General features: G+C 39.9%; 1 protein-coding gene across 22 annotated transcripts in view; it reads left to right on the top strand.

Moving 5' to 3' along the window:
• Positions 1-27,394, top strand: part of LOC121441888 (dystrobrevin alpha-like) — a 349,129-nt gene that overhangs the window by 69,175 nt on the left and 252,560 nt on the right. For 20 of the 22 annotated variants that reach the window (XM_041643241.1, XM_041643243.1, XM_041643242.1 and 17 more), the window contains exon 1: positions 24,777-24,979. The exons of 1 other annotated variant lie outside the window; for it this stretch is intronic. The gene's annotated coding sequence lies outside the window, so the exon portion shown is untranslated. Of the gene's footprint in view, positions 1-24,517; positions 24,612-24,776; positions 24,980-27,394 lie in introns of those variants that run through there. One more of the 22 variants, XM_041643233.1, reaches the window with a different exon arrangement.

Genomic DNA, 27,394 nt, shown 5'->3' with positions numbered 1-27,394 from the left:
GAGCTGTACTACTTATGCAGAAAGTTAAGTTCACATTCAGTTCTTTTATCAGGGTTTTATGTGAGAGTGTAGGTAATTAGATTGTATGATATATTACTACAGTGACTTTGTATCTCATCTAGAACATTATCTTTTCAAGACAGCCATTTCCACAACACTTGAGAATCCAGTAAAAGAAGGAGCATCCTCTGTCATGCATTTGGCCATGATGTTAATGCTGTTACTGATGGTGAGAATTACTCAGACTCTGCTGGGAAGAAAGAGTTCTTGGACTTGGGAGGACCTCTGGAGATTTGCAGCAGATAAAAAGGCTGCTGAAAAGGCTCTCAGGCAGAGTTCAAGCATTGACACCAGCCATGTTACCCCAGATTGCAGCAGCAATTATAGGAAAATAGTTTCTCAAAAATATTTGTTCCCAGCAAGTGGCATCTCTAATTGGGGTGTAGCCATCTTTGTATAGCAGCATTCCCTACAAGTGAGTGTGGAAATCAGCTATGGTTGGGAAAAAAATGATCATTGACAGAAGAGCAAATTTTTGTTACATGTTACGTGATGAACCCAAACAAGTACTGAAGAGATTAACAAGAAAGAAATGTTAGTTGATTAAAATATAGAATACATAGCAATAAACAAAAATTTATTCTCACAGTTGCATGCAGAACTGGAATGGTCAACAATGTGCCTCTTATTCGTTCTTTAGCAGTATTTGTAACAGGGTATCATATGTACACGTTTGAATGCCAGAGCTATCCCTACATTTAATTCAAATTTCTGCCCAATTCATGAATTACGTATAGTGATATAAAGTTTAAAGATATTGTTATGAATGACAACAGGCGGAGTTCAGTCGTTTGCTCAATTCGCTGTCCACTCCGCTATTATTATTTTTTAGTTTTATTCTACAGTAAAGTAGAGAAAAGGCATTTTGGTTTTTTGTAGGTTATTGAGTAAGGCAAATAGTCTTTGGAGACATTTTTTTCTGGTGTCAACACTCTCAGCATGCTGAGACCCCCGAGTGCGCACAGCTTTCTCAAACCACAGTGTGCATGTATTTATTCTGAGGCTGTTCATTAAGGAAGATGGAAAGCCCAGCTCTACAAGCAGCCAGAAAACTCCACAAAATACGACTCTCCTGTAAATTGCTCAGAGTGTAAAAAGATGACCATACTCTTCCTGAAATGACTTTTCTGTGCCGTAATAAGAAAATCTCAATTCCCCTCCCATTAACGGGGAGTATACCTCTCCTCATGCCATCAAACTTCTTCCCTCTGGCCTCTGTCTAAGCAAAGCATGATCTTAGTTTCTCCTAAGCTGATTCTACCACTGAGGATCCATGACTCTGGCTACAGTAGGTGGGAGTTTGCCCAATTATCCCAATGCTGGACCGGCACACATTCTCCACCCTCCTAACACTTGCCATTATTGCTGCAACTAGTTTCATAAATCATTTGCTTTATCCAAAAATGGCCTGCCGACCATTTTTATCTTCCAAACATAGCAGTGAGCAAATCTGTACTAATGTATTATAGGTTCTACTAGACAAGTGTCCATCCTGCCCAGCTCACATGTCAGTAGGAATTCCTGTTCACCTTCTAACTCCATGTTAATAAGGCCTTAGCAATTCATGGGAGAAAGCACTGAGGGACTCATTTCCATCACCAAGGAGGCAGGATGCACGCTTAGAGCTTATTGAACTCTGTGAGTGTACAGAGACACAATTGAACATATTTGTAACAACGGTTTAATTACACCTAAAGGCTCAATACCAATCAAGCAAACAATGCCTCTCACATTATGTCACAAGCCCAAAGTCATCAACTGAACCTTCCAAAACAGCTGAAGACACTTTCAGTAGGTAAAATGTGTGTCACTAAGAAAGCACGATTTTTGTTATCACAAACCTATTACTATGATGTTATCTGAGTGTGTGTACAGAGCATAATTGGAGCATAAATTAATATGTGCTGTGGACTGATGACAAATTGTGACATTTTTTATAAAAACGAGGGATTTTGTTTCATTTTTAGAAATAGGTCTCATGTGGTGGGGTTGTCTCAAACTTAATGTATTAGGTAGGATGACTCCTCCTCATCCTCCTGCCTCCACGTTTTGTGTACTGGGACTCTAAAAGTACTGGAGACTCGGTAGCAAAAATCAGACAGATTTAATTTTAGTTCTACAGAAGTTGGGCTTGAACAAACAACAAGAATGGCTGATAAATCTGTTTGCTACAAAACAGTGGGCTTTACATCCCTAATCAGGTTTCTATGTACTTTTTAGTTTTCATTGGCTGAGTTCTTCAAGGGAGGTAAGCTCTTCCCTGAGCTTAGTATTGCCCCATTCTCTCTTTCTCTCTCTCTCTCTCTCTCTCTCTCTCTCTCTCTCTCTCTCTCTCTCTTTCACACATACACACACACACACACACACACACACAAATATAGAAATGTATTTTTAAATTATAACAATATGCATTAATTGGTGCTGAGTTATGTAGAGTTTTACTTTTAGTTAACTGTAGCTTTGAATTTGTGATCCTTCTGCCTCAGTCTCCCAAGTGTTAGCATTACAAGAAACTATACATTTGACTTATTTATATATTTTATGGTGAAATTTCTGTTATCATGATTAAATTTATTATTCTCCATGCCAGAGAACCTCAGTCATCTTCTTGATTTGGCTCCCTCCCCAGTCCCCCAAATCCAACAGAAAAAAAGCCATGCAGAACAAAGATTGATCTTGCTACAGATTTTGCTCTGAGCTGCAACCAGCCAAAAAATTAGAAGATTGTGCCACTGTCTGACTTCCTGGGAAAAGTCTTATAAGGCAAAAATTACTTTGTTCACTGACCTGTAAGCATAAAACCCAACTCAGTGAAAATTACAGGCTGCCTTATGCTGGATGCATTTACAAAAGACATCATTTTGTTTAAAATGCACTGGGCTCTGACTGTTTCCCTTGGAAGAATTATCTTCCATTTTTCTTAGTCACAAAATGAAACATTCTCGTGTTATTCATTTGAAGACACATTCGGACAACTTCAACATGTGAAAAAATTTACTTCTAGAAAGTCGTGATCCTGAGCTTAGATGACAAATGTGTGAACAGAGTATTGAATCGAGGACTAGTGATTGCCCTGCTTTAGCTTTCTGAGCAAGGATCTTAATATATGCCAGGTGTGATAACATTAACTATGATATTAACAGCAAAACACAGAGGCCAAAGAGAGATGGGATAATTTAAGGTAAGAAAAGCCGACTAGCAACAAGCCAAGCTAAGGCCAGACATTTATAAGTAAGAATAAGACTCCGTGTGTGATTTACCCATGAGCTGGGTGGTAGGCCCCCAAAGAATAAAGAGCAAAAAGAGTAAAAGCAACCAACAACATCACTGCTTTGCATTTTCTACTTTCTCATCAATCTGTTTAAGTTCTTTATGTGCTCTTGAATCAATTTTGGTAGATCACATGTATCTAGAAATTTATGTCCTTTTCTAATTTGTTGGAATACAAGTTTCCAAAGTATGTCCTAATGACCCTCTGAATTTCATTAGTGTCTGTTGTAATGTCTCCTTTTTCATCTCTAGTTTTATTATTTTGGATCTACTCTGTTTTGGCTACATTGGTTAAAGGCTTACTTATGTTTATTATCTGTTATAGGGACTCTGAGCTTCATTGATTCTACGCACTGTTCTTTTTGTTTACATTTCATTAATTACTAGCTTTGTAAGAATCCTTCACTCCTTTAGACTTTGATGTGATGCAGGGAAGGCGTTAGAACACAGCATAGAATTTAGAAAAGAAACAAGGTCCTTGGTCAGTCACCATTCTGGAGTATAACCTTGTGTCTAACATGGGCTCAGAGGGCATGGAAACACATACTGAGAGGTCTGTGGCTTTGGTGATGAGCACTTCACACGGACTCCATCATGGCAGGGTCTTAAATTTCTTCTCAAAATTTTTTGTTTTATTTATTTATTTATTTATTTATTAAGGATTTTTGCCTCCTCCCCCCAACTGCTTCCCATTTCCCTCCCCCTCCCCCGATCAAGTCCCCCTCCCTCATCTGCTCGAAGAGCAATCAGGGTTCCCTGACCTGTGGGAAGCCCAAGGACCGCCCACCTCTATCCAGGTCTCATAAGATGAGCATCCCCTAAAAATATTCTTTTTTTCCAACATCCTAAAAAATTTTGAACGTAGGAAATGGGCACAGAAGACCACTTCCTACGTTCAAAATTTTTTAGGATGTTGGAAAAAAAGAATATTTTTAGGGGAATCCATTTTATCTTTAAAAGCTATGCCCAAATCAGAAATTTCCATGATTATGCTAACTGGAGTATGCTTGCACAGTTGTTTTGACATATCGAGCAAAGTAAAATATATCTTTTTATTTCTGGTAGTGACTTCTTCATTATCTGGATTCTTACAAAGCTAGATAAAGCCATGTTTGCTTAAATCTCTTCTCATACTAATGATTAAACTGTTTAAAAAACAAGCCATTCTTGTTTTACCTCATAGGGGCTAGAAAAGGTATTGAAATTTTGTTAAACATGTTTACTATTATATTAGAGGAAAAGGTAGGATATTAAGAGCAACATCCAACCATAGTCGTCCTTTTATTTTGTTGAATGTTATGATTAGTATGGACTTAAGAACTTTAACTTTTTAAGCTACATCTATCTACGTCCATTTGTGCAGGAAGCTAAGCACTGGGCCGGACCCCTGGAATCCAGCCATGGAGAGGGAGGAGCTATATTATGAGCAAAGGGGCCAAATCCATGATGGGGAAATTTGCAGAAAACAGCTGACCCGGGCTAGTGGGACTGACAACTGTGGAACCTGCATAGGACTGAACGAGGCCCTTTGAATGTTGGTGACAGTTGGGTGGCTTGGGAGGTTTGTGGGGCCACTAGCAGTGGAACCAGTATTTACCCTTAGTGCATGAACTGGGTTTTTGGGGCCCATTCCCTAGGGAGGGAGACCTTGCTCAGCCTAGGTACATGGTCCTGCCTCAAGTGATGTAACAGACTTTGTTGACTCCCCATGGGAGGCCTCACCCTCTCTGAGGAGTGGATGTGGGTGAGGTGGGGAGAAGATAGGGGAAGCAGGAAAACAGAAGGGATAGGGAACTGGGATTGTTTTAAAAAGAAAAGAAAAAAATGAGAAAACAAAACAAAAAGAACTAAAAAAGAAAATACTGTGTTGCTACTATTCAAATACAATAAATATAAAATTTAAATAGTTAAGTGATTGCCTTTTTAAAATTTTCACTCTTCAGTGATCCTCATTTGTATTTAAAACTGTTATCTTTTTAAAACAAAGCCTTTTCTTTTTCCCCATATACCAGAGCCCATGTTTATATTCTATTATATTTTCTACAAAATGAGTTAGGAAACAGCAACTCTTCCGTTTGCTCCACTGTTGAAGGTTATTCCTTTATTCAATAATATTTTCCTAAGATAAATAAAATCTATCACACCAATACAAAAGCTAAAAGTCTCTTTTAAAAGTTTGTACACATGTACCACATGTACAGACATCTTTAAGTTACTAAGAGAATAAACCATGTGCACAGTTTCATAATGCTTGTACATTTCTCTGATATGTTCTTAAAGCGCACCATATTTTGAGAAAGATAAATGTACACGGTAAAAATGAAAAAGAGCTTCTTATGTTTTGTAGATATGAATTAAAACTATGAGGAAGCTTGCATGCTCCACAGCATTGTGTTTTTAAAATTTCTTAATCAAACAGAAGCTAGTGCTGGGTATGTTTCATAACCAGACATGACAGCTCCATTTCTTTCTTTATTAGAATTTTCTTTGACTTTGAAAATGGTTGTGAAAACAAGAAATTTGGCAATGAATGAAGAGACCTTCTTTCCTGCTGGTAGCAGCCACTGTTGCCTAAGGATTGTTCAGGACAGTGACGTTTGAAATGTCATCAGGAAGTTCACACCAGCTTCCCTTGAGACTTGTTAGAAGTGTGGATATCTGTCTCTGTGGTGGAGCACAGCAAATCCATACTTTAATAAGGCTCCAAATAGCTGAGAAGTCCCTTAAAGCAAAAGGATCATTAATTTATAGAACAACTCCCATAAGAATCAAATGTTAGTTATTTAAGACAAAACATTTGCAGAAAACTCATGCTGTTCTCGAAGCACAGTAAAAACTGAGGGAACTTGCCTTTGGACGTATTGCACATTGGGAAATGTACACCTAAATGGATGTAAGTGTACTCAATTTTTGTGACAAATGACAACAGGAGATTTGTGAATTTGAAAAACTAGAGAGCTGTGCTAGATTGAGTAGCAGGTCCCCCAAGTCATGTCCACAAAGAATTAACTTCATTTAGAAACAAGGTCTTTGTAGATGTCATAGTTACAGTGAGATCATTTGGGGTTGAAAAGGACCATAATCCAGTGTATGACTTGCTAATAAAAAACCACAGAGACACACAGGGTTAGAACCATGTGAGATGGGAATATAAATTTGACGTAGGTTGCCATGAGCTAAGGAATACCAAGGATTGTTGCTACTAACAACTTTTGCCTGAAAAGCATGGGTAAATTTTCTTCCAGAATCCCCAACGGGATTATTCTGATAACATCTCAATTTGAGACTTCCTGAACTTCGATGAAATACATTTCTATTATTTTTAAACAATGAGTTTTTGCTTCTTTGCTATGGAAGCCCTGGAATGAACATCTTCATGGACTTTATAGTTTGTGAGTATGGTAGTTAGCTGTTTCTTACTCTTTGCTCTTTGGGGGCCTGCCACTCAGCTCCCAAAGAAAAACACAGAGGTCATCCTTTCTTATGAATGCCTGGCCTTAGCCTGGCTTATTTCTTGTGAGTTTTTCTTAACTTATCCCATCTGCCTTTTGCCTCTGGGCTTTTACCTTTCTCTATTTCTGTATATCTTTTCTTTCCTTCTTATTCCATGTCTGGCTGTGTGGCTGTGTGGCTGGGTGACTTGCCTATTCCTTTCTTGCTCCCCAATTTTCTCTTCCCAAATTTCCCCTTCTATTTATTATCTCTGCCTCCAACCCTACCTATCCTTTATCCTGCCTAGTTATTGGCAGTTCAACTCTTCATTAGACCAATCAGGTGTTTTAGACAGGCAAAGTAACACAGCTTCACAGAGTTAAACAAATGCAACAGATCTTTGCACCATTAAACAAATGTAACACATCTTCAGCTAATATTCCACAAGTATCCTGGTTTTCTCTTCATCTCATAAAGACCTTCTTCTGTATATACACTAAAAATAAGTTTTCCTCCCTTATCATGAGCTCCACTTTGTTCATTGGCCACATCCACCCTACAGCTATTGCTGGTTTTGTTTTTCCAGCTTTTTCATTATGCCATAAAATGGCATAATGCCAAGGTATATAAATTGATGTATATATGATAAAATTATTTTATAATCAAGGTAATTAACATGCCTATCATTTCACATGTTTACTCTGTGTATGAGCATGTGTGTGTGTATGTTTTGAGGACAGTTAAAAATCTATTCTTTTAGCAAATTTTAAGTATGAGTATATAATGACTGTTCAGTACAGCATAATTAGGTCTCTAGTATGTAATCATCTTAAATATGAAATTTTCTCTCCTTTGACTGACCAGCATCTCCATATTTTTGGAAGATATTTGAGAAGTTCAGCTTCAGCTGGCAAAGTCAAATTCTTATTTATTATTGTTAAGGGGAAAACTCTGCTAGGAGAATATTAAGTATAAAACACACGTTTATTGTAGAGAAATAAAGCGTGTGTGTATTTTTAGTTAGAAATTATGCTTATTATCTCCATCCATCTGTCTTTCAATAAAGTTTCAGATTGAAGGGGATTATGCCTTTTAAGCTGCTTCATACACATTTGTTCAAATACAACAGCAAGTCTTTTAATTAGACCATTTGACCGTTTGATATGCAAATAACTAATCCCATGAAGTGTGTCTGGGTCTCCTTCTGCTGCTGTTGTGAGGTGTCAGAGATGCACCGACCCTCCTCAAGCAGGGTTAATGAGAGAGCACGCATGTGGGTGTGTGAGTGTGTGGTAGCTGCCAGCTGGAGATCTGAGATAAAGACAAGAGATTTTCCTGGCAGAGCTTTTTGTGTCCTAAACAAAACACATGCAATTATGAACATTATATTTAGGGAGCCTGCCTTAACAAAATGGATTCACAATCTCTGTTCTTTATAGTAACAGCTCTTGCGTTCCTTTGTTGCCTTTCCCCATGGAGTGACTTAGCAAAATATCTGTGGCTTTAATATATAAGTAGGAATTTTAAATTAGCAATAGCTTGGATGTCTAACAAGACAACTTGCTTTTTATTACATAGATGTATTTATGTCTGTGTGAGTGAGTGGGAGTTTGGTCCCTCTTTTCACTATCTGAGTCCTAGGGACTTGAACTCAGGGAGTCAGGCTTGAAGGCGAGAATGTTTACCAGCTGAACCATCTTGCTGGTCTTGTCCAAATAATAAAACAATTTCCTAAAATAATTTCAATGATCAAATATTGATGTTTACTATATGCGCTTTTGTGCTAACTCTTTTTTTTTCTTTTTCTTCTTTTTGTTTTTCTTTTTAGTTTTTCGAGACAGGATTTCTCTGTGCTTTGTAGCCTGTCCTGGAACTTACTCTTGTAGACTAGGCTGGCCTCGAACTCACAGAGATCCCCAACTCTTTAACTCTTAGCACAAATATATAAACAAAAAAAAACCTAATTATTTTATAACAAACATGTGCCAAACATTAGGTACCAGGGAGAAAGGGAAATTCCCAGACCTGTATTTAAGGAATAGACGTCTGAAGGGAAAATATGCTTTCAAAAGCAAGCAAGTACAAAAGACAGTCCCAGACAGGTGGTGGTGGTGCATGCCTTTAATCCCAGCACACGGAAGGCAGAGGCAGATGGATCTTTGTGAGTTCGAGGTCAGCCTGGTCAGCAAGAGCTAGTTCCAGGACAGGCTCCAAAACTACAGAGAAACCCTGTCTTGAAAAAAAAAAAAATACAGACCCTGATGTGTGGGTAAACTAAGAACAAGCCCTGTATGGGTTCCTGGGTATACACCATAAATCACCACGAACTCAATGGTTTGAAACAACAGAAATGTATTCATTCTTAGGCTAGAAGCTGCAAGTTGAAGACCTAGTCCCCAGGAAGGTCATGTGACGTGAAAACTGTAAGGAGGGATAATTCCCTGCCTCTTCTGAATTCTGATGCTCCTGGGCATTTGTTGGCCAGTGGCACAGTACCTCCAGTCTCTCTCTCCTTCTCCATGAAGCCCCTCTGTCCCCTCCAGTCTGTCACTCCATCTCCATGAAGCCCCCCATCCCCTCCAGTCTCTCTCTCCTTCTCCATGAAGCCCCTCTTCCCCCTCCAGTCTCTCTCTTTCTCCATTTCCATGAAGCCCCCGTCCCCTCCAGTCTCTCTCTCCATCTTCATAAAGTCCCCTGTCTCTCTCTGTCTTTTCCTTTTCTGCTTCTTGAAAGAGAAAGCACCATTGGATTCAGTGCCCATCTTAATCCAGGATTTGCTCATGTGAGTTCTTAATTAAATATTATATTGATTAAAATGATTTTTTTTCCAAACAGAATACATTCAGGGGTTCTAGATGAAGACATTACTGGTGAGGAAGATTCAGTCCAGAGTTCTGAAGGGAAGGTGTCGTGTTTGTTCAGGAGCACATTTGAGGAGGGAAAGTAGACTAGTACTTGCTGCTATGGATCACTGCACAAGGCCAAGCAGAGCAAACAACGGCAGTGGGATTAGTAATAGAATAAGTCGTGAAAGTGTCCTGTAGGTGGGTGCATACAATTATATAGACATCAGGAGAAGACCTGGATGCAAGAATGGGTAAGTACAAGAAGATGTATAAGAACCAGAAACAAAGGCTAGCCCTAGAAATCACTGATCTAAAGAAACCTTAAGTGACGGTTTCAGGAAAAAGCAAACAAACAAACAAAAACCAGGAGGGAAACTACCAGAGAAGAATGGCATGAGAACTAAGAGAAATAATTTTTAAGAAGCCAGATCAATCCAATGCCACAGAGCCACACAATATTAAAAGAAAGAAAGAAAGAAAGAAAGAAAGAAAGAAAGAAAGAAAAGAAATCAGATCAAAGACATATAGAAAGAGTAGGTTGGAGTCAGAGAGACAACATGAAGCCACAGGAGAAGACAGATGCACCAGAACCTTGCCACCAAACCACAACCATCTGAACAATGTGGCAATACACATATGAGTAGAAATGGGTTAATTTAAGATGTAAGAGCTAGCCAATAAGAAGCTATAGCTAATAGGCCAAGCAGTGATTTAATTAATACAATTTGTGTGAGGTTATTTTGAGTCTGGGAAGCTGGGAATGAACAAGTATTCTCCCATCATCAATGTAGCTTCAGGTTAAACAGATTAAGTAAAGCCTGGTAGTGGTGATGCACTTTTTTTTTTTTTAGAGATACTATTTATTATTTTTTTAATTATTTTTATTGAGAAAAGGAAAAAAAGTTTCTGCCTCCTCCCAGTCTCCCATTTCCTTCCCCCTTCTCCAACCTTTCTCCCCCTCCCCCCACTCTTCTCCCCCTCCCTCTCCAGTCCAAAGAGCAGTCAGGGTTCCCTGCCCTGTGGAAAGTCCAAGGTCCTCCCCCCTCCGTCCACGTCTAGGAAGGTGAACATCCAAACTGGCTAGGCTCCCACAAAGCCAGGGTGACGCACATTTTTAATCCCAGCACTTGAAAGGCAGAGGCGGGAGGATCTCTATGAGTTCAAGGCCAACATGATTTACAAAGTGAGTTTCAGGACAGCCAGAGCTGTCACAAAGAGAAACCCTGTCTCAAAAAACAAACAAACAAAAAGTGAGTTAAGTAGTATAAGAGATGGAGTTTAGATGTTTGATCTTTGACCAAAGCAATTTCAAATTAAATTGTGAATGCATGAACATGACAATAAAATAAAGAGATGTCTTGATGGGGAGTGCATTTTGGGATCAGGTAGAAACCTGATACAAGGGAAACTCCCACAAGTCTACAAGAAAGACTTCAGCTAAGACTCCAAGCAATGGTGGGTAGATAACTTGAACTGGCCACCTCCTTTAATCAGGTTGGTAATTACCCGAATCATTATCAAAGAGTCTTCATCCAGTAAATGATGAGATGCAGAGATCCACAGCCAAGCACTGGGCCAAGCTTGGGGAGTCCTGATGAAGAGGGGGAGGAGGATTGTACAATCTAGGGTGAATCAAGGTCATTGAAAGGGAATCCACAGAAACAACTCACCTGGACTCGCTAGGGGCCCCACATGGGACCAACGCAGGCCCTCTTCATAAGTGTGACAATTGTGTAGCTTGCTCTTTTTATAGAAATCCTAGTGGTGGGAGCAGGGCCTGTCTCTAATGCTTTGACTGGCTTTCATGAACTTATTCCTCATACTGGGTTGCCTTGCCCAGCCTTAATACAAGGAAACAAGCTTAGTCCTACCTCAACGTGATATGCCGTGCTTTGTTGACACCCATGGGAGGACTGCCCCTTTCTGAACAGAAGAGGAGAAATGGATGGGGTCTCAGGGGGTTGTGGGCAGAGGGAATGGAAGGAGAAACTGCAGTCAGGGTGTAAAATAAATGAATAAATTTAATTACTAATAATAAAAAGAAATCAGATAAATAGCAAATGAAGTTTCAGGTTAAACAGGTTAAGTAGCATGAAAGATGGATTTTAGATGTTTGATCTTTGACAAAAGTAATTTCAGAAGTTAGAAATTCAATTGTGCATGAACATAACAAAAAATCTAACAGACTTTTCAAAAATGTCCCCTACTATACAGTGAAAACAAACAAGTTAAGAGCTGGTATCAGTGTAAATCGCTCAGGTTGTGACTTCCCCGAGGCACCAGACAATCAGGAAAAAAACTCTGTTTTGATTTGTGGTCTTTTCCTGAACTACGAATATATGATACATAATGATACCTCCTTGAAGACACAGAAGCCGTGAGCCACAGCTCCCAGACAGGCCCAGGCCCACGATGGAAGGCCATGGCGACTCTATTGCATGCTTAGGAGACGACAGTACCTGCATTTCTAATTAGAAATACTTTAAACCCACACTGGGTAGATCCCCCCCCCCCCCCCCGCGGAGTCCCATTTGTGTCAAGGAGCTTTGTACAGTCTCCGCTTCATAAGATACAGTACTTAAACAGTTCTACGAAAGGACTTCCAGCCTCTGAGCCACAAAGACATACTCACATGTTCTAAGACCTTTAAAGTTGCTGTGTATGATGGAGTCTTAAATTCTTAATATCTCTGCTCTTCAAGAGATATCTTGTAACCTTCCCAGCATGAAAACATAGTTTCCCAACTCTGATTCCCTCTCAAACCTTTGACAGAAAATAATGCTTTCCAGCCTCTCATTGAATCCACTACAATGCAGTGGTCGAGAATATACAGCACCAGACATAGAGAGATGACTCAGGGTCTAAAAACACTGGCTGCTCTTCCACAGGATCCGGAGTAGCTCACAACCATCTCTAACTTCAGTTTGAAGGAAACTGACACATCTTCTTGCCATTGTGGGTACTGCACGCATGCAATACCCATGTGCATATTCAAGCAAACATTCATATACATGATTAAAAATAGATAAATGTATTTTGAAATATATATAAATATATACCATAGTGTGATACCCTCTTGTGTGAGATGTGTTAACCATACAAGGATGCTTTATGTTCACATGCAATTAAGGTATAAAATCACATTGTACTTTGAAACCACTATTGGTTAGCTTTACAATATTGTAAACTGGTTTTCTGAATATATGAAATAATCTAATGGCTATTATTTGATCTTCCAAAACCCTCTGAAAAACTCTTTTCCAAGGGCCAGGAGTTCGGAGCTGATAAGCCACAAATGTGGCGTTTCAACTCCACTTAAAGAACGGCTGAAGACTTCTGTGTCATGTTTATGTTTTGTCATTTGGAATTCCTCCTGAATACTCTTGAATTAGTAACAATGGTGACCATGTATAGGTTTATTCACATCAACTGTTTTATTTCAATTGAGAAGAAATATGTTTAGGCTTGATTTTAATTAATCACTGTCATTAGCAAGTTTTGAATAATTTTCTTAGCTTTATGGGGTGAGGTCACAGCAAGTGCCTTCATTTTACAATCTAAAATATTTTGCATTCTTCACCTTCACAAGTTAAGCTTTAAAAAGCAGGTAAAATTAAATATCTTATTTAAGATCAATAATTTCTATGCCATAATTTAGTTTAAATCTTAATGGTTTGGAGAGGATCCTTAAGGGGACTTTATGCTATTATTTTTGAAATACTTGATGGCACACTTTGAAAAGCAGGACTTTCAAGTATGTAAGTTTACACACATTTACGTTGTAGAGCATACACATTCTGAATATGCATTTCTATGTCACATTTGTAAGTGAGATATATTAGACCCTATAACCTAAGATTAGTACCAACACGCCAATAGATAAACATAGTTTTTATATTGGTATCTAATCATACAGTATTGCATTCTTTTTCTTTAGTCTGCCTAACTGCTATTTTGACATCACGTTAAACTGGAAAATGAATTTAAACTATTTGTCTTTTCTTTTAGCATTTCTATTCACAAACTACATATATGTGACTAATTAGAATTTTGAAAGCCTTTTACCCAAGACAGATAAAGGCACCTCTATGAAACCTTTATCCTTGCCCTGCTGATAATGTCACCATCAGGTTCTCTCTGTTTTGCGTTTAGTTTTTAAAGATGTGATTAAGTGTGATTTTCCTGCACGTTGCAATTAGACAACTCCCTGCAAGTGAACGTAGCTCTCTGTAGAGAATAAGCTTTGAAATTTCATAGAAAGGTAACCATTGTCTCTATAAAAATAGGAATACAATGTATACAATAGGCTGGAAAATGAGACACCATCAGTGTGCGGCTGAAGCTGTGTTGAGCACATTACATAAGAGTGATTTTGTAAAAACAAGGCCAAAGAAAATGAAACCTGGGGCTTCATAGTTTATTGTCAGCCTAACATTTTACAATGGCAGTAATTAATGTATTATAACTTCAAAGCCCAGTGCATATGCACGTGTGTGCACATCTGTGTGATGTGATTTATTAAGGTGCTCTGACAATGACAAATTGAATGGATATTTAGATTTCCACTGGGCTTTGGTTCTAAGCAGTATGTTTTTATAATGAAAACAATAGTCAGGGTTTAGAGGAAGTTTGTTTGTTTGTGTCCACTTCCTACTACTATTACAAAAATCAGACCAGGATGACTTTAAAAATAAAATAGGATTGCTTAGCTCGAAGTTCTACAGGTCCAAAGGCATAAACTGGACTCCACGGGGAACCGCAGAGTGGATGGTTCACAGTGGTAAGACTGTGTGTGTATGGGGAAAGAGAGATCATATCCCCAGACAAGAAGCCAGACAAGTGCTGTTATTCCCTAATATTTGGTTAATCTAAAGAGAGACCCCCGGGTTTCTACCTTAATTCCTTGAAAAGATGAATCCCCCGAAATCTGGGAAACTTCCCAATTTAACTCCACCTTGGGTTCACATTTCCAGCAGTACCATGCAAATGGCCACATCTCGACACACATCACCACCATGCCAGATCAGGGTTTCCATTCCCTTCTCCCACTGTATCCCACTCCTTCTGCTTTGGTTCCCAAATCCCTCTCCTTTCTCTCTTTTGTCCTGCATTTTTCTTTCTCTGAATTAAAGCTTCCCCCATGCATGCTTATAAAGGATAAATGTATTATTATAAATTCTTGTACAACATTAATTTTTATAAAAATGAATTTCCAATTCAATGTTGTTGATTACTTCACTCATCACCGTGTCTAACACCAAATGAGCAATTTCAGGGAGAACGGGTGTGTTTGGGCTCACAGTCTGAGGCGTAAGAACAGCGTTGACTCTTGACTGTGGTGGCAGGACTCCTTGCTCACATCAAGGCAGACCAAGAAACAGCATGAGACAGGAATTGTGTTCAGTCTATAAAATAGAAGTCCACATTCTCTAGCTAGGCCCCTACTTCTGACATTTCCACAGCCTCTCCCACCAAATGACTAGCTAGGGACCAAATGTTCAAACACAGGACCTTATGGGAGCGTTTTATACCCAAGCCATAAGAGCATTCATTTATTACTTGATAATTAATTAATCAAGACATCCCTGTCAATTAAGCATGTAGATCTATGCAAACCCTTGTGACTATATTGGTCTCATGTTTCCAGCCACAGACTTTGACCCTTAACACTAACTGCAATAGTGAGAGTTCAAGTAAATGTGCACTCAGCTTGGAATGGGTGGGAGGATCTTGTATTATTTACTTTTCCTTGTTTCTATGATAAAATAAGATTGTGAGACTTATTTCTTGTAGCAGATATGTCTGCAAGGCCCACGTGGGAGCTGTGGGAGCTGGACCTTCCTCTAACATTCCCAGGATCTGGAGCAGAAGTAAAAACCAGAAACATATATACACAAAATGTCTAAATATTTAAAAGTTATAAGTCAGACTCACAGTCCATTAAGTCACATTATTTATCCCACTCTGATAAATATGCCCTGATAATGATTTTTAAGGAACAAGTTCAAGTTGAAATTCTCTTAACGTGGCAGCTCAAAGAAGCCATCCAGACACCACCTCTCTTCTCTCTCCCAGTTGCTCTGCCCACAGCTCCTAGGATGATTCATGTTCTCAGCATTCAAATAACTGTGAGCCACCATCAAAGGCTCCAGCTGTGCATACTATGGCCAGATCAACCTTGGAGGAAACCTAAAACCATTTAGTGCCTGAAGCAGTAATATCCTCAGTCCCACGTGCTCAGAATAGAGAGTGGAAGGAACCCCTGGCTCTTCTGTGTCAGCTTTGTTGGAAGGATCAGGGTACAACAATGAAGTGACAAGCTATATAATCTTACTTTGTGAGGGAGAACAAGGCACAGCAATTCAGTAACACGTTATATAATTCATTTTGTGAGGGAGAACAAGGCACAGAAGTGCAGTAACATGCTATATAATCTCACTTTGTGGGGAAAGACAAGGCACAGCAGTGTAGTAGCATGCTATATAACATATGAGACAAGAGCAAAGCTCCCTATTACCAGCCTCCTACTCTTTTCTAGCTAGATTTAAGGGAAGGATTGATGGAAATACAGTATTTTAAAGATGGATAGATAAGCTTTGTAGACATGAAATATAGAAAGAAAGAAAAGGATGCCAAAGATTCCTCCTGATCCTTTGTTATAGTTTTTATAGCTATCGAAATAATAAGATGCATAATCTCTCCTTCCAAAGCTTTAACATTGATGGGGTAATGTTGACCAAATAGGACACAATCTATCTTCTGTAAATCTAGTGTCACCAGATTAACACAAGAAACAGAGCATATGTGTCAAAACCATTCAAGACAAAACTTGCTTCAAATCCCAGACACACAATGTGGTCCATATGCTAATGGTCATGCCAATGGACAAGGAAAATGATGTCACTGTGGAAATTTTTAATTGCCTTCCAATAAAAATAAAGTACTAAGGGAACTGCCAAGACCACTTTAAGATAATTTTTCTTATCTTGAGGTTATTGTGATCTAATTCAATAATTTGGGCAGAACTTCAGGGACAAAAAAAATGCATTTTTACTCTTTAAGATACATTGATTTTACAAATGGAAGAATTATTCATAATTGCATGCACTTGTGGATTTTAATGTCACAGAGACACAATAAAACTGTTAAAATGGGACGACAAGTCACTTCAGAATGAAATAATTTTTTTGATTGAGTGTTATGCATCAGCATGTCTGATACAGGTAATTATATGCCTTGTGGTGTTTAGCTTTGATGTTAGCATTGAATGTTTTTGCTTATGGAGAAATATGAAATACTAACACACACACACACGCACACACACACACACACACACACACACACACACACACACCTGCTAGCTATGTTTGGTGGAATCATTCTGGAGCAAAACTTGAAGATCAGCTCATATAACCCCTTTGCTGGGACCATACTAAAGAGCAATGACAGAGAGTTGCCCCTGAAATGGAGGTGGCACACATTCAGTTCCTACCTGTGCCTCCCTAGACAGCACTTACTTTGACCGTCTATGAGTTCACTGAGATAAGTAAAAAGGGGAAAATGCAAAGCCCAGTATTATTGACATCTTTTAATGAGAAAGAAATGGATGAACGATACTTAGTTTAGCTATCAATTTGGACACATAAATGCCTGCAGAGGAAATGCCACCAAGAAGCAAGCCAAGACTCCTTAGAGAATCCTAGGAAGATACAATGACTGGAGGCAAAAGATAGTTGAATCTAGGGAAGGCTTTGGAGCTCCAAACAGGAGAGATAGAAACTTGGAAATAACAGGTGCATGCTCCAATACTTTCCTGAAATCCACATAGGCTGACAGCTATGCCCCAAACCCCTGTAGGAAACACAGAGTAGGGAAAGGTCTAGATTAACTCAAAGAGCGAGTCATGGAGTCAGTCCTGCCAGAAAGAACAGCAGCAGGTAGATGTTAGATGAGATCTTGGACTCTGGCAGCCAGGTGGGAATCTGAGCTGTGAACAAGTACCAGATCCTCTTCCTCTTCAGGATATTCTACTCAGTTCTGGTCCTCATAGTCCATGTACTAGGTATATGTCCAGAGCATCCTGAGGCAGGTATGTGGGGGCAGTTTTGTGGACTACCTAAAGGTATAGAGATCAGTCGCTCTCAGTGGCACCTTAGTGCAATAGTTCAGCATTGTCTGTTCATTCTACGACATCATCCTGTGTGTGACTTAAGCAGACACTAAGGAACACTGGGTTTGAAGAAGTATCCAAATGTAAAGAGACTAGAGTAGGTAAATGAACTAAAAAAAAGGGGGGGTGAACTAAACATATTTTGCCACAAGCACACAAAAAGCCTAATATCTATGTTATTACAGATTTTAGAAAATAAAATGTGTCCAAGAAACTAAACACAGTGTAGTGGAAAAGGAACACTTAGAATCAAAATTCTTAGAAATTAAAAATATATTCATAGAAATAGCATATTCAACAGAATAGAGATAAGAAAAAGAAAATTAATAAAAGGGAAGTTACTAGAAAATGGAGACAATTCGATGTTGTTTAGTTTCGGACCAAAAGAACAGAGGATGTGAGTTATAATTTGCTTTAGAAGTAAAATTTCCCAGAACTGGAATAATGAGCAAGAATTCCTTGAGTTTCCAACACTCTAAGTGGGGGAATAAAAAAATGAGTGATCTACAAAGGCATGGTGTCATGAGTTTTATCTCTTTGAGGGGAAGAGATAGAGAAGGAGGCAGAAGGGGAAGACAATGAAAAGCCAGTAGAACAGATAAAGTCTGCAAAAGCTGCCCTAAAATGGCTGTTTAAACATCTCGAAGTCCAGTTACTTTGTAGTACTGTGAGCAGTGTCATCTCAGCCACAGGCGTGATATAAAACATTTAATTTAGGTCTCATGTCATCACCTCATTTGCCGTTTCTCCGCACCAGAAACTTCTACAACCTAGCTTCTAGGTTTTTGAAATGTCCAATTAATTGTTGTCAACCATGGTTATCGCACTATATTTCAGAGCTATGCATTCTGTAAAGTAATCTGATAGATTACATAATTTCAGGCATCTGAGTTCTCCCCAAACAGGTCTCACCCTTGAGCATCTGCTGAAAAAGTCGGGTCTTGTCATTGTTAAATGAGCCCTTTGAACAGAAGGCTCCAGAGCTAAGCAAGCCACAAGTCTGAAGCATGCTCATTGCACATGCTCATTAGGTAAAACCTGCTTCCAAATGAGCAGCTGGGTATGACGTCGACACTTCCGGTCTGCCTACCAACTGTCATTTTATTTAATCACAGGAAACATAATTGTCCTCTTTCTACAAGGGATATGTCTTTAAACACTTCGATTAGAACCAGTTACTCAGTTTGTGTATAAATGTGTACCGGGTATTTGACTATGAAAAATTAAGCAGGTTTAGAATGATGACATCACATGTTTTAATTGTGCACTCGAACAAATTTTTACTCTCAGATTGTAAGAGGCATCAGATGTGGTACGTGCTGGCAGAGTTCCAATATATGGCATGTAGAAAGTGTCCCTCTGTGAACAGGGTGAGGTAGGATCTTCCAGTTACATCTAGAAGTGAATATGATGCCCATACTCCAGCTAGAGTTGACGTTGGTCCTTCAAAGGAAAATTACAGCTCTACTCAATAGTCAAATACAGTAATAACCCAGTGATGGGGGAGAGTCTTCTGTTTTGTGTTAATTTTATTTGTTAAATAAAGAGACTGCCTTGGCCCTTTAATAGGACATAAAATTAGGTAGGCGGAGTAAACAGAACAGAATGCTGGGAGAAAGAAGCTGAGTCAAGGAGTTGACATGATTCTCCTACCGGACACAGACGTAGGTTAAGATCTTCCCTGGTAAGACACCTCGTGGTGTTACAGGGATATTAGAAATGGGTTAGATCGATATGTAAGAGCTAGCCAATGAGAGGCTGGAACTAATGGGCCAGGCAGTGTTTAAAAGAATACAGTTTCCGTGTAATTATTTCGGGGGTAAAGCTAGCCAGGTGGCGGGACTCAGCAGCCCGCCGTTCCTTCAACAACCCAGTTAAGTGAAGCATATTGTAATGTTTTATTTTTTATGCACACATGGGTATGTATGTCTCTCTTTATGTATGCACATGTGAGGACATTGTCATCTTGTGTGGTTGTTATTCTCTCTTGATAACTTAACAGCTTATAAAACAATATTATTAACTACAGAGCTTATGTTCTATGCCAAATCTTTAACTTATTCATTCTACATAACATGTACCTTTTGATCTTTTCCATATGCCAATCCTATGCTCTTTCTACAACTGTGACCACCATTTCGTTTTCTATGGCTTGTTTTGTTCCTTGTGTTCCTATATTTCTTGTTTAAGTAAGATTTTTTATAGTGCTTTTCTACTTGTTTCTACTTATTTTCTTAGCATAAAGCCCTCTAGATTCACATTGCCACTCATGTCAGGCCTTCCTCTTTGGTGTAGAATACTACATGCAAGTATGTATGCTAGGAAGTCGTCGTTGGTTCCTCTGTAGATTGACCCTGCAGCTGTTTCCGCATGTTGACTTATTGTGAGCCAGAGGCAACGATGGGCGTGTAGGTATCTTTGTATATTCATAATTCCACTTTCGTGGGATATATAGCCTGCATTTCAAAGACTAATATCAGTTGACTTGTGTTCAATAATAATATGCATGGTATGTCAATTCTTGGAGCCTCTTCTGACTAGGGTTCCTGTTTTCTAATATTAGTTACATGTGGTTTTTATACTGTCTTGGGTAGTGTGTCTACCTTAATTACTTTTCTAATAACTGCTGTTCATAATTATTTTCTTTAAGGAGAAAAACTTTATTCTTGTGCTAATACTATGTGCCTTTAAAATGCTAAAATGTTATAAATTGCATAATAAAATGTAACATTTTGTAACAAGTTACAGTTTCACTTTTTTCTAAGATCAAAATATCTGGTTCTTAATGATAAAAGTGAATTTATGTAGCACAATAAATAAAATACAAAATAACTTTAAAACAACTGCAGCCAGGTGTGGTGGCACTTGTGAGAAAGAAGCAGGCAGATCTCTATGAATTTAATGCCTATCTGGTCAACACAGCAGGTCCTAGGCCAGCCAGGCTACATCCAAAGAACCGGTCTCAAAAAGAAATCAACCACAAAGTTATTGCCTCTAAATACCACCTCCATTTATAACTTAAGGCAGCAAGGAAGAAAGAAATTGGCCATGTCCATTTGCTTTTGAGTGACCCAGGTTTAGAGATACATCACAGATCAGTGCAGACCTGAGCTTGAACCACCATCCTCACTATAAGGGAACCATGAGTGGTACTTCCCTCTCAAAACTCTACCGGTTCATTCTATTATTGGGACTGGAGCAAAGATTAACTGCTTGCTCATGATTAGTCCAGAGTATCTGATTTGTCAGTTATGCGCCCAGTGTTCTTTGGAAGTGAGCCCTGGAAGCTATTTTTCTGATCAATTCCCAATCTCCTGTTAGTGTTTACAAAAGAGCAGAATGACATTTGCTCATGATAAAGACTCAGTTCCAGCCATTATAAATCTTACCAATTGCCTTCATGGAAGAAAATAAAAATCATTTCATTGTGTTCACTTAATCTTGGGGCTGAATTAAGACTCTGATGATTGTGTCTGGGACTTCTAGGATGTGTGGAGAACAAACTGTAAGTCTGGATAATGTTAGAAACTTTAACTCACTCGTTTTGTCGTAATTCAACTGACTACAGAATATTAAGTTCCAAATAAAAGCCAGCAGCAATTCAATTAGAAACTTTTCTCTCAGTTAGTCCCCCTTTTCTCTCAGTTAGTCTCGCATCCACAAGACCAGCACGAGGAACCTTAACAAACATGTCTAGCTAGTATTTGAAGTAATTCACATGCACACACTTATAGAATTATTGGGGGGGGGGCTTATGCAAGGTGTTACATGGTGCATAAAGCAATATACACTTCATACAATCTCAGTTCAATGATCAAGAAGAGGGATGCTCATCCTAGAATTATTTTTAAAAATGTACAAGCTGAAGAGTTGCTCAGAGACCAGGAGCAATCACTACTCCTACAGAAGACCCAGATTCAGTTGCCAGCAATCGTATGACAGATTATAACCATCTGTAACTCCAGGTCCAGGGGACCCAATAAATTCTGGTCTCTGAAGACACCAGACATGCAATACTATACCCACATACATGTAGAAAAACACTAATACACATAAAATTAAAATGAATAAAAAGTATCTTTTATAAAAAAATTAAAGAATAATACAAATAATTTTGTCAAAAAGGAGAACCAACTAATCTCTATTTTCTCACAAGCCCCACAGACAGTGTTTCAGTTTAAACAGGTATTTCCTCAACATCAGTTTTGCAATAGTGTGCAGCTAAAGATACAGTAGGCAGAGCATTGCACTGTCTGTGAGCCAAGGCTGTACAAACCCCACACACTCTCCTTATCTCATGGTGTACTGTGTGAAAGAAGAAAGTCTGTTGCAGTGATGGCTGCTCCTTGTGCCAGAAAGTTATATCCTTCTATTTATGTGTGAACTAGTTTATGAATTTTATAAATGTTAGTACACCATAGACATGCAAGGGATGGTTCCTCAAACCACAACCTGCTGTGTGAGGGTGTACATTTTCAACAATGGAAGCTAGATGGAAAATTGGAGATGCTCCTGTTTTGCCTGTATTTTCCGTAGTTAACGTTGAGGCTAAAGAGTAACATATGTTTCCTTCTCCTTTTCCTCCTGTAAAGATTGCTGTCCAGACATCTAGGAATGGAGTTAGCTAAAAGAACAAACCCTTGGCAGGCCACCAACATAGGGACATCAAAATATGAGTGTAGTAAGTAGTCAAGCGGGTCTTCCCTCATGATTTCTTACAGTAATCTTGCTCTAGATGTGGAAGAAGAAAACAAAATAACAACAAGATTTAAAGCCAATGACGTTAGAAAGTTGTCCGCTGGGATCAAGCATTTGCCAGTGAATATGTTTTGAGATGTCTCTGTGGGTCCCAGGGAGCAGCTGCAGCCACACCACCGCCACGAACCCAGCCAACTGACAGTTGCCGAGAGTTGGCAGTGTTTCATCCTGTGGTACATCCAACCACCGAAGCTATCTTGCTTTCACCAGGCTTTTGAAGAGGCTGGGTGGCGCGTCATGTTACATGCAGTACATACACTACTCTGAACATAGAGAAGCACGTTTTCAGTGATAGACAGTTGGATTCTAGGTACTGACAAATGAATGCTAAGCCCAGGTTATTGTGCTGTAAAGGACACTTGCTCATTCCCCATCCTTGTCAGACTCTGTTTGACGAGTGGATCTTCTCCATAGCTTTTCTGTTCACCCAGTAGACTGATTCGTTGTTTTGTTTATTTTATCACCTTAACAAATTGCTCATCATCATGAAAGAAGAAATGTTAATTGGGAGATTTTCACCATCAGCTTGGCTTATAGGCAAATCTGTGGGGCATTTTATTAAGAATTGATGTGGCTGGGTGGTGGTGCACACCTTTAATCCAAGCACACAGCTTTATTTACTATAGCCTAAAATTTAATCAAACTCTGTGAGTTCAAGGCCAGCCTGGTCTACGGAGTGAGTTCCAGGACAAACAAGGCTACACAGAGAAACCCTGCCTCAAAAAACAAAAATAAAAACAAAAGATTTGATGTGAACAGAGCCACCCCAGCACAGTTGGCTCTGAATAAGAAAGTAGGCAGAGCAAGTCGTGGGGAGCAAAGCAGTAAGCAGCACTCCTCCATGGCCTCTGCATCCAGGATTCTACTTGAGTTCCTGCCTTGACTTTCCCCAAAAACAGACTCTGATCAGGCCATGTAAGCCAAACCAACCCTTTCCTTACCAGACTGCTTTGGGTCATAGTTTGGGCTGGAGATATATGGCTCAGCTGTCAAGAGCACTGCCTGCTCTTCCAAAGATTTTGAGTTCAATTCCCAGCAACCACATGGTGGTTCACAACCAACTATAATGATATCTGGTGCCCTGTTAGTCAGCCACCCTCATCAACCTAGACCATGAAACACAATATGGACAAGTTCAGCAGAACCACCATGTATGGGCTGCCCATGCGTACTTCAGCATTGCCAGGGCATAAATTTCATTTTTATTCTTCATTTGTTTATCATAGCACTAAAGAGCAAAATCGGACACTTAGTTTACCTTCACACACACACACACACACACACACACACTCGCAAACGCATACACACACACACACACTCACAAATGCACACACAAACATGCACTCATAAATGCACACAACTCTTTCTCTCCCTTATACACACACACACACCAGTTTCTTTCCCAGCCTGTGCTAAATTTTTATCAGACAGCCCTGAAAAAAGGAAACGTCTGGGAAAAAGAATTGTTTTTTCATGTTTTCCTCCTGCTACTCAGAGGAGAGAACAAAAGTCAGTCCCCCACGATTTCCGTAAGCATTTATTTTATTTCTCAGGACATCCACCCGTTGACCAGGAGTCCTCGGGACACTGTGAAGTGGCATTTGTGGCTCTTTTCTTTCTCTAGTGAATCCCAAACAAGGTTTATTTAATGTTTGATCATAGTTCTGCTATCTTCCTGTTTTACTGTAGCCCTAGTCATTCTGGGTAAAATGATAAACAGATAGAAAAGAACCATAAACGTTGCGCCTCAACCAGAAATATTTTTAATGTCTCAACATAGTGGTTGGATTTTCCTCACACTGAAATAAGAATCCAGGCAAGTTCCTTGTTTGTCTTCTGTATCCCTAGGAAGCCATTTGCCAAGCTCTGGCTGCCTGGCTCTCTGCCTCCAGGAATGCCAATCAGAGGACATTCTTTTTCAGGCAGCCAAGTTTGGAAGTCAGTTTGTTTCTGTCCGTGAGGAGGGCGGGGGTGATGGCAAGGGAAGCCAGCGAGTCCTCAGCTGATCTTCAGCTTGCAAAGGCTTGTGGAATCGCCTTCAATGAAAGCAGTTCCTTTTCCCCACGAGGACACAGGTAAAGGACAGCTGAGTAAATCAGCTTTAGAAGAAATGGGCGGAAGCTTCGTGGGAGGGAGGGGCTGAGGGAGACCTTTGAAAGCCTGCCATTGGTGAGTTTACCAAAGGCATCTGCCAGTGGGACTTCAGTGGAATGTGAAACCAAATCGTTTGCAAGTTAAAGATAGACACACTGGATGCCAGAATCTGGAAGCCGGGTTTTTAAACTTCTGTCTCTCCCTAGGGTTTCAGAGTTGGTTATGGTCTCAGGGATAATTGCAATTTGGCTAAAAATCTGTTCTTCCCATGAGCGTGCTAGCAATCACGGTGTTCTCTAGGTGAACTGGCTCTAAAAGGGTTGAAGAGCAGATGCTGTGGCTGACCAGGGTAAGTGAGAACACCCCCGGGACTTGGAGGTGCATCTCTGGGAAGGTGAATATTGACTTTTGCTCTGTGCTTGGTATGAATGAAAGATCGCGGAGATTTCGTTGTGTCTTGATGAAACTGCTCTCCTTTCTGGAAGCAGGTGGCCTTGAGTGTTGCAAGTGGGCGAAGCAAACCCAGTATTTGTGCACTGGTGCTTTCAAGTTTGCATTTCAGAGTTGTAACTTCAGTGAAGCCTGTAGCCTTGCTCTTTCCCGTTAACCCTTAAGTACCCGTGGCTCATGGAGTTCCGAGTTAGGTGAGATGGAACGCAGCTTCCCTGGCATGGCTCTCTTTTCAAATGCAGACAGTGAACACAAAATATTTCAAAGACAAATAAAGGGGAGGGGGTGTTCTAACTAGTGATTCTTTTCATGGTGCTCTAAGACCATCAGAAAATACCTCATCTTTAAAGGAGTGGCAGAGAAAAAGCAGACAGCCTCTATCAAAGAAAACAGTGTATTAATAGCAGTTGTTTGGGGCATTACCTCATTAATTCTAAGCAACTCCTCTCCTCCAAACAAGCTGGTATCTGCTAAGTGAATGGAGATGTTCAGATTATGAAGAACTCCAGAGGGGAGGGAAGGAGGGAGGGAAAAGGTGGTTAAATCTGTCATTGTCGTGTTGTGTTTTAGCTGCTCGAGTGTTTCGACGCAAGGAGAAGGGAAAACTTCAGTTCCTTGCTCTTTGCCCATGTATAGGTTTTGTTTCTTGTTTGGTCAAAGTGACCTCTCCCTCTCTTCTTAGCGACAGCTTTTCCAGACTCACACAGCATTCCTTCTGAATAAATATTGTCCATAATAGTCCCAGCGTGCATGGTGTGAATTGGATACTCTCCTTTATATGGGGAAAATGAGTGTGCTGATGCTCTCCTGACAGAATGAGGGGTTGAACAGTGGAACTGGCCTCGTTTTGCTCGGCCAGATAGACCAGACTGAATGAAGTTGGCTAAAGTAGATGCAAACACTGAGTGGATTAATGTGGCTCCTTCACACAACTTTGATAATAAGAAGTAATGCAGTATGTCGCTCTTCTGAACCAAAAGGTAGGCATTGTGTTGACAGAGTTGAACTTATGACTGCTGAGCAGAGAGGCAAGGACAAACAAAATGAAGTTAGCAGAGCCCAGGACTGGCCTGTCCAGCCCCTTGTGTCCAGTTTCACCTCCTATCTTCCCACTCCGTAAAGGAGAATAGTGAGGCTAAGGGCCCAAGACCTAGCTGCAAGGAGGGACTGACCCATGCATTTTAAAGTCCTCCTCTGTGGACTGGCAATGTGTGCATTTTGTCAGAAATACCCACCCTTCTAAGAGTTCAGGCAGTTTGTTAAATTGTACCTAAGGTTTAGTGATACTTAGAAAGAACCCATTAGATTACACAAATGGCAAGTATTTCTCCATTCCCGATGAGCAGACAGTACCTAGGCAAATTCTTCCTAGTCAGATCAGGCGAGGGACACCATTGTGTGGGTGGCTGTGTCCTGAGTTGCTGACATTAAGAATGAAGCTGGCAGTAATTTGGGACGACGTGAAGAAGAACTCAGGACACACACAGACACATGCAGTCAAACCTGTCATTTATACATCTTGTTCAGTTATACCATTTAATGTTTGCTATATTGAGTTTTGGCTTTTAGTTTTCAATGTATAAAAAGTGAAAAAAATTATAGCTCAAAATTCTCACATGGCAGAATTTTTAGCAATGCGGCTAATAGTGACGGTGTTGACAAACACTGACAAATGCAAATTCGTGGCTCTCACTGTTGAACCACTGCTAAAGTTTCTAGTTCCATGACGGAGTTGAAAGCTTGGACTTCTTGCTTTGAGCACAGTGAAGGTTGCTGTCCTTTGATGTGTGTCTGCTAGTCATAGCTGGCACGTTACTGGCTATGTTTCTGTTACTGCTGCCCATCCCGTCTTTGCTCATGATGTCTTGTTTTCTAAATACCTCACATGATTTTGCTGTAAGTTGAAAGTGTATTTTGAAAATTACTCATTGAACCTGGCGTGGTGGCACCAACTTACAATCCCAGCATTTGGCAGTCAAAGCCAGGAGGCTCCCTGAAAGTTCAAGTTGCTGGAGATACTTCTATTTTGAAAAGAATAAACGAATGGATGATTAAAAAAAGGGAGGGGTCTCTTGTAAGGGTTTTCCAAGGCCTAATTAGGATGGTGGTTTCCTGCAGAGAGGGAAGCAGGTGGCAGACTGGAAATGCTTAGACAAAGTACCCCTGGCGCCTTGAGTTCCCTCTGTGACAGAAGCCCACTTGCAGGCAGTGTGAGCAGAGGTTCATTCTCGGTTCCTTCTGTCCCAGTAGAAGATATAGGCATTCCAGATGTCAGCGGACACTCGGCCAAAGACTTTGACGTTTTGATGAAGTC

Source organism: Microtus oregoni, unplaced genomic scaffold, assembly GCF_018167655.1.
Source record: "Microtus oregoni isolate MIOR12 unplaced genomic scaffold, Mior012 000082F_ref0000272, whole genome shotgun sequence".
Classification (NCBI taxonomy): domain Eukaryota; kingdom Metazoa; phylum Chordata; class Mammalia; order Rodentia; family Cricetidae; genus Microtus; species Microtus oregoni.
Note: the sequence above shows the minus strand (reverse complement) of the source record. Positions and strands in the feature narration are given on the sequence as shown.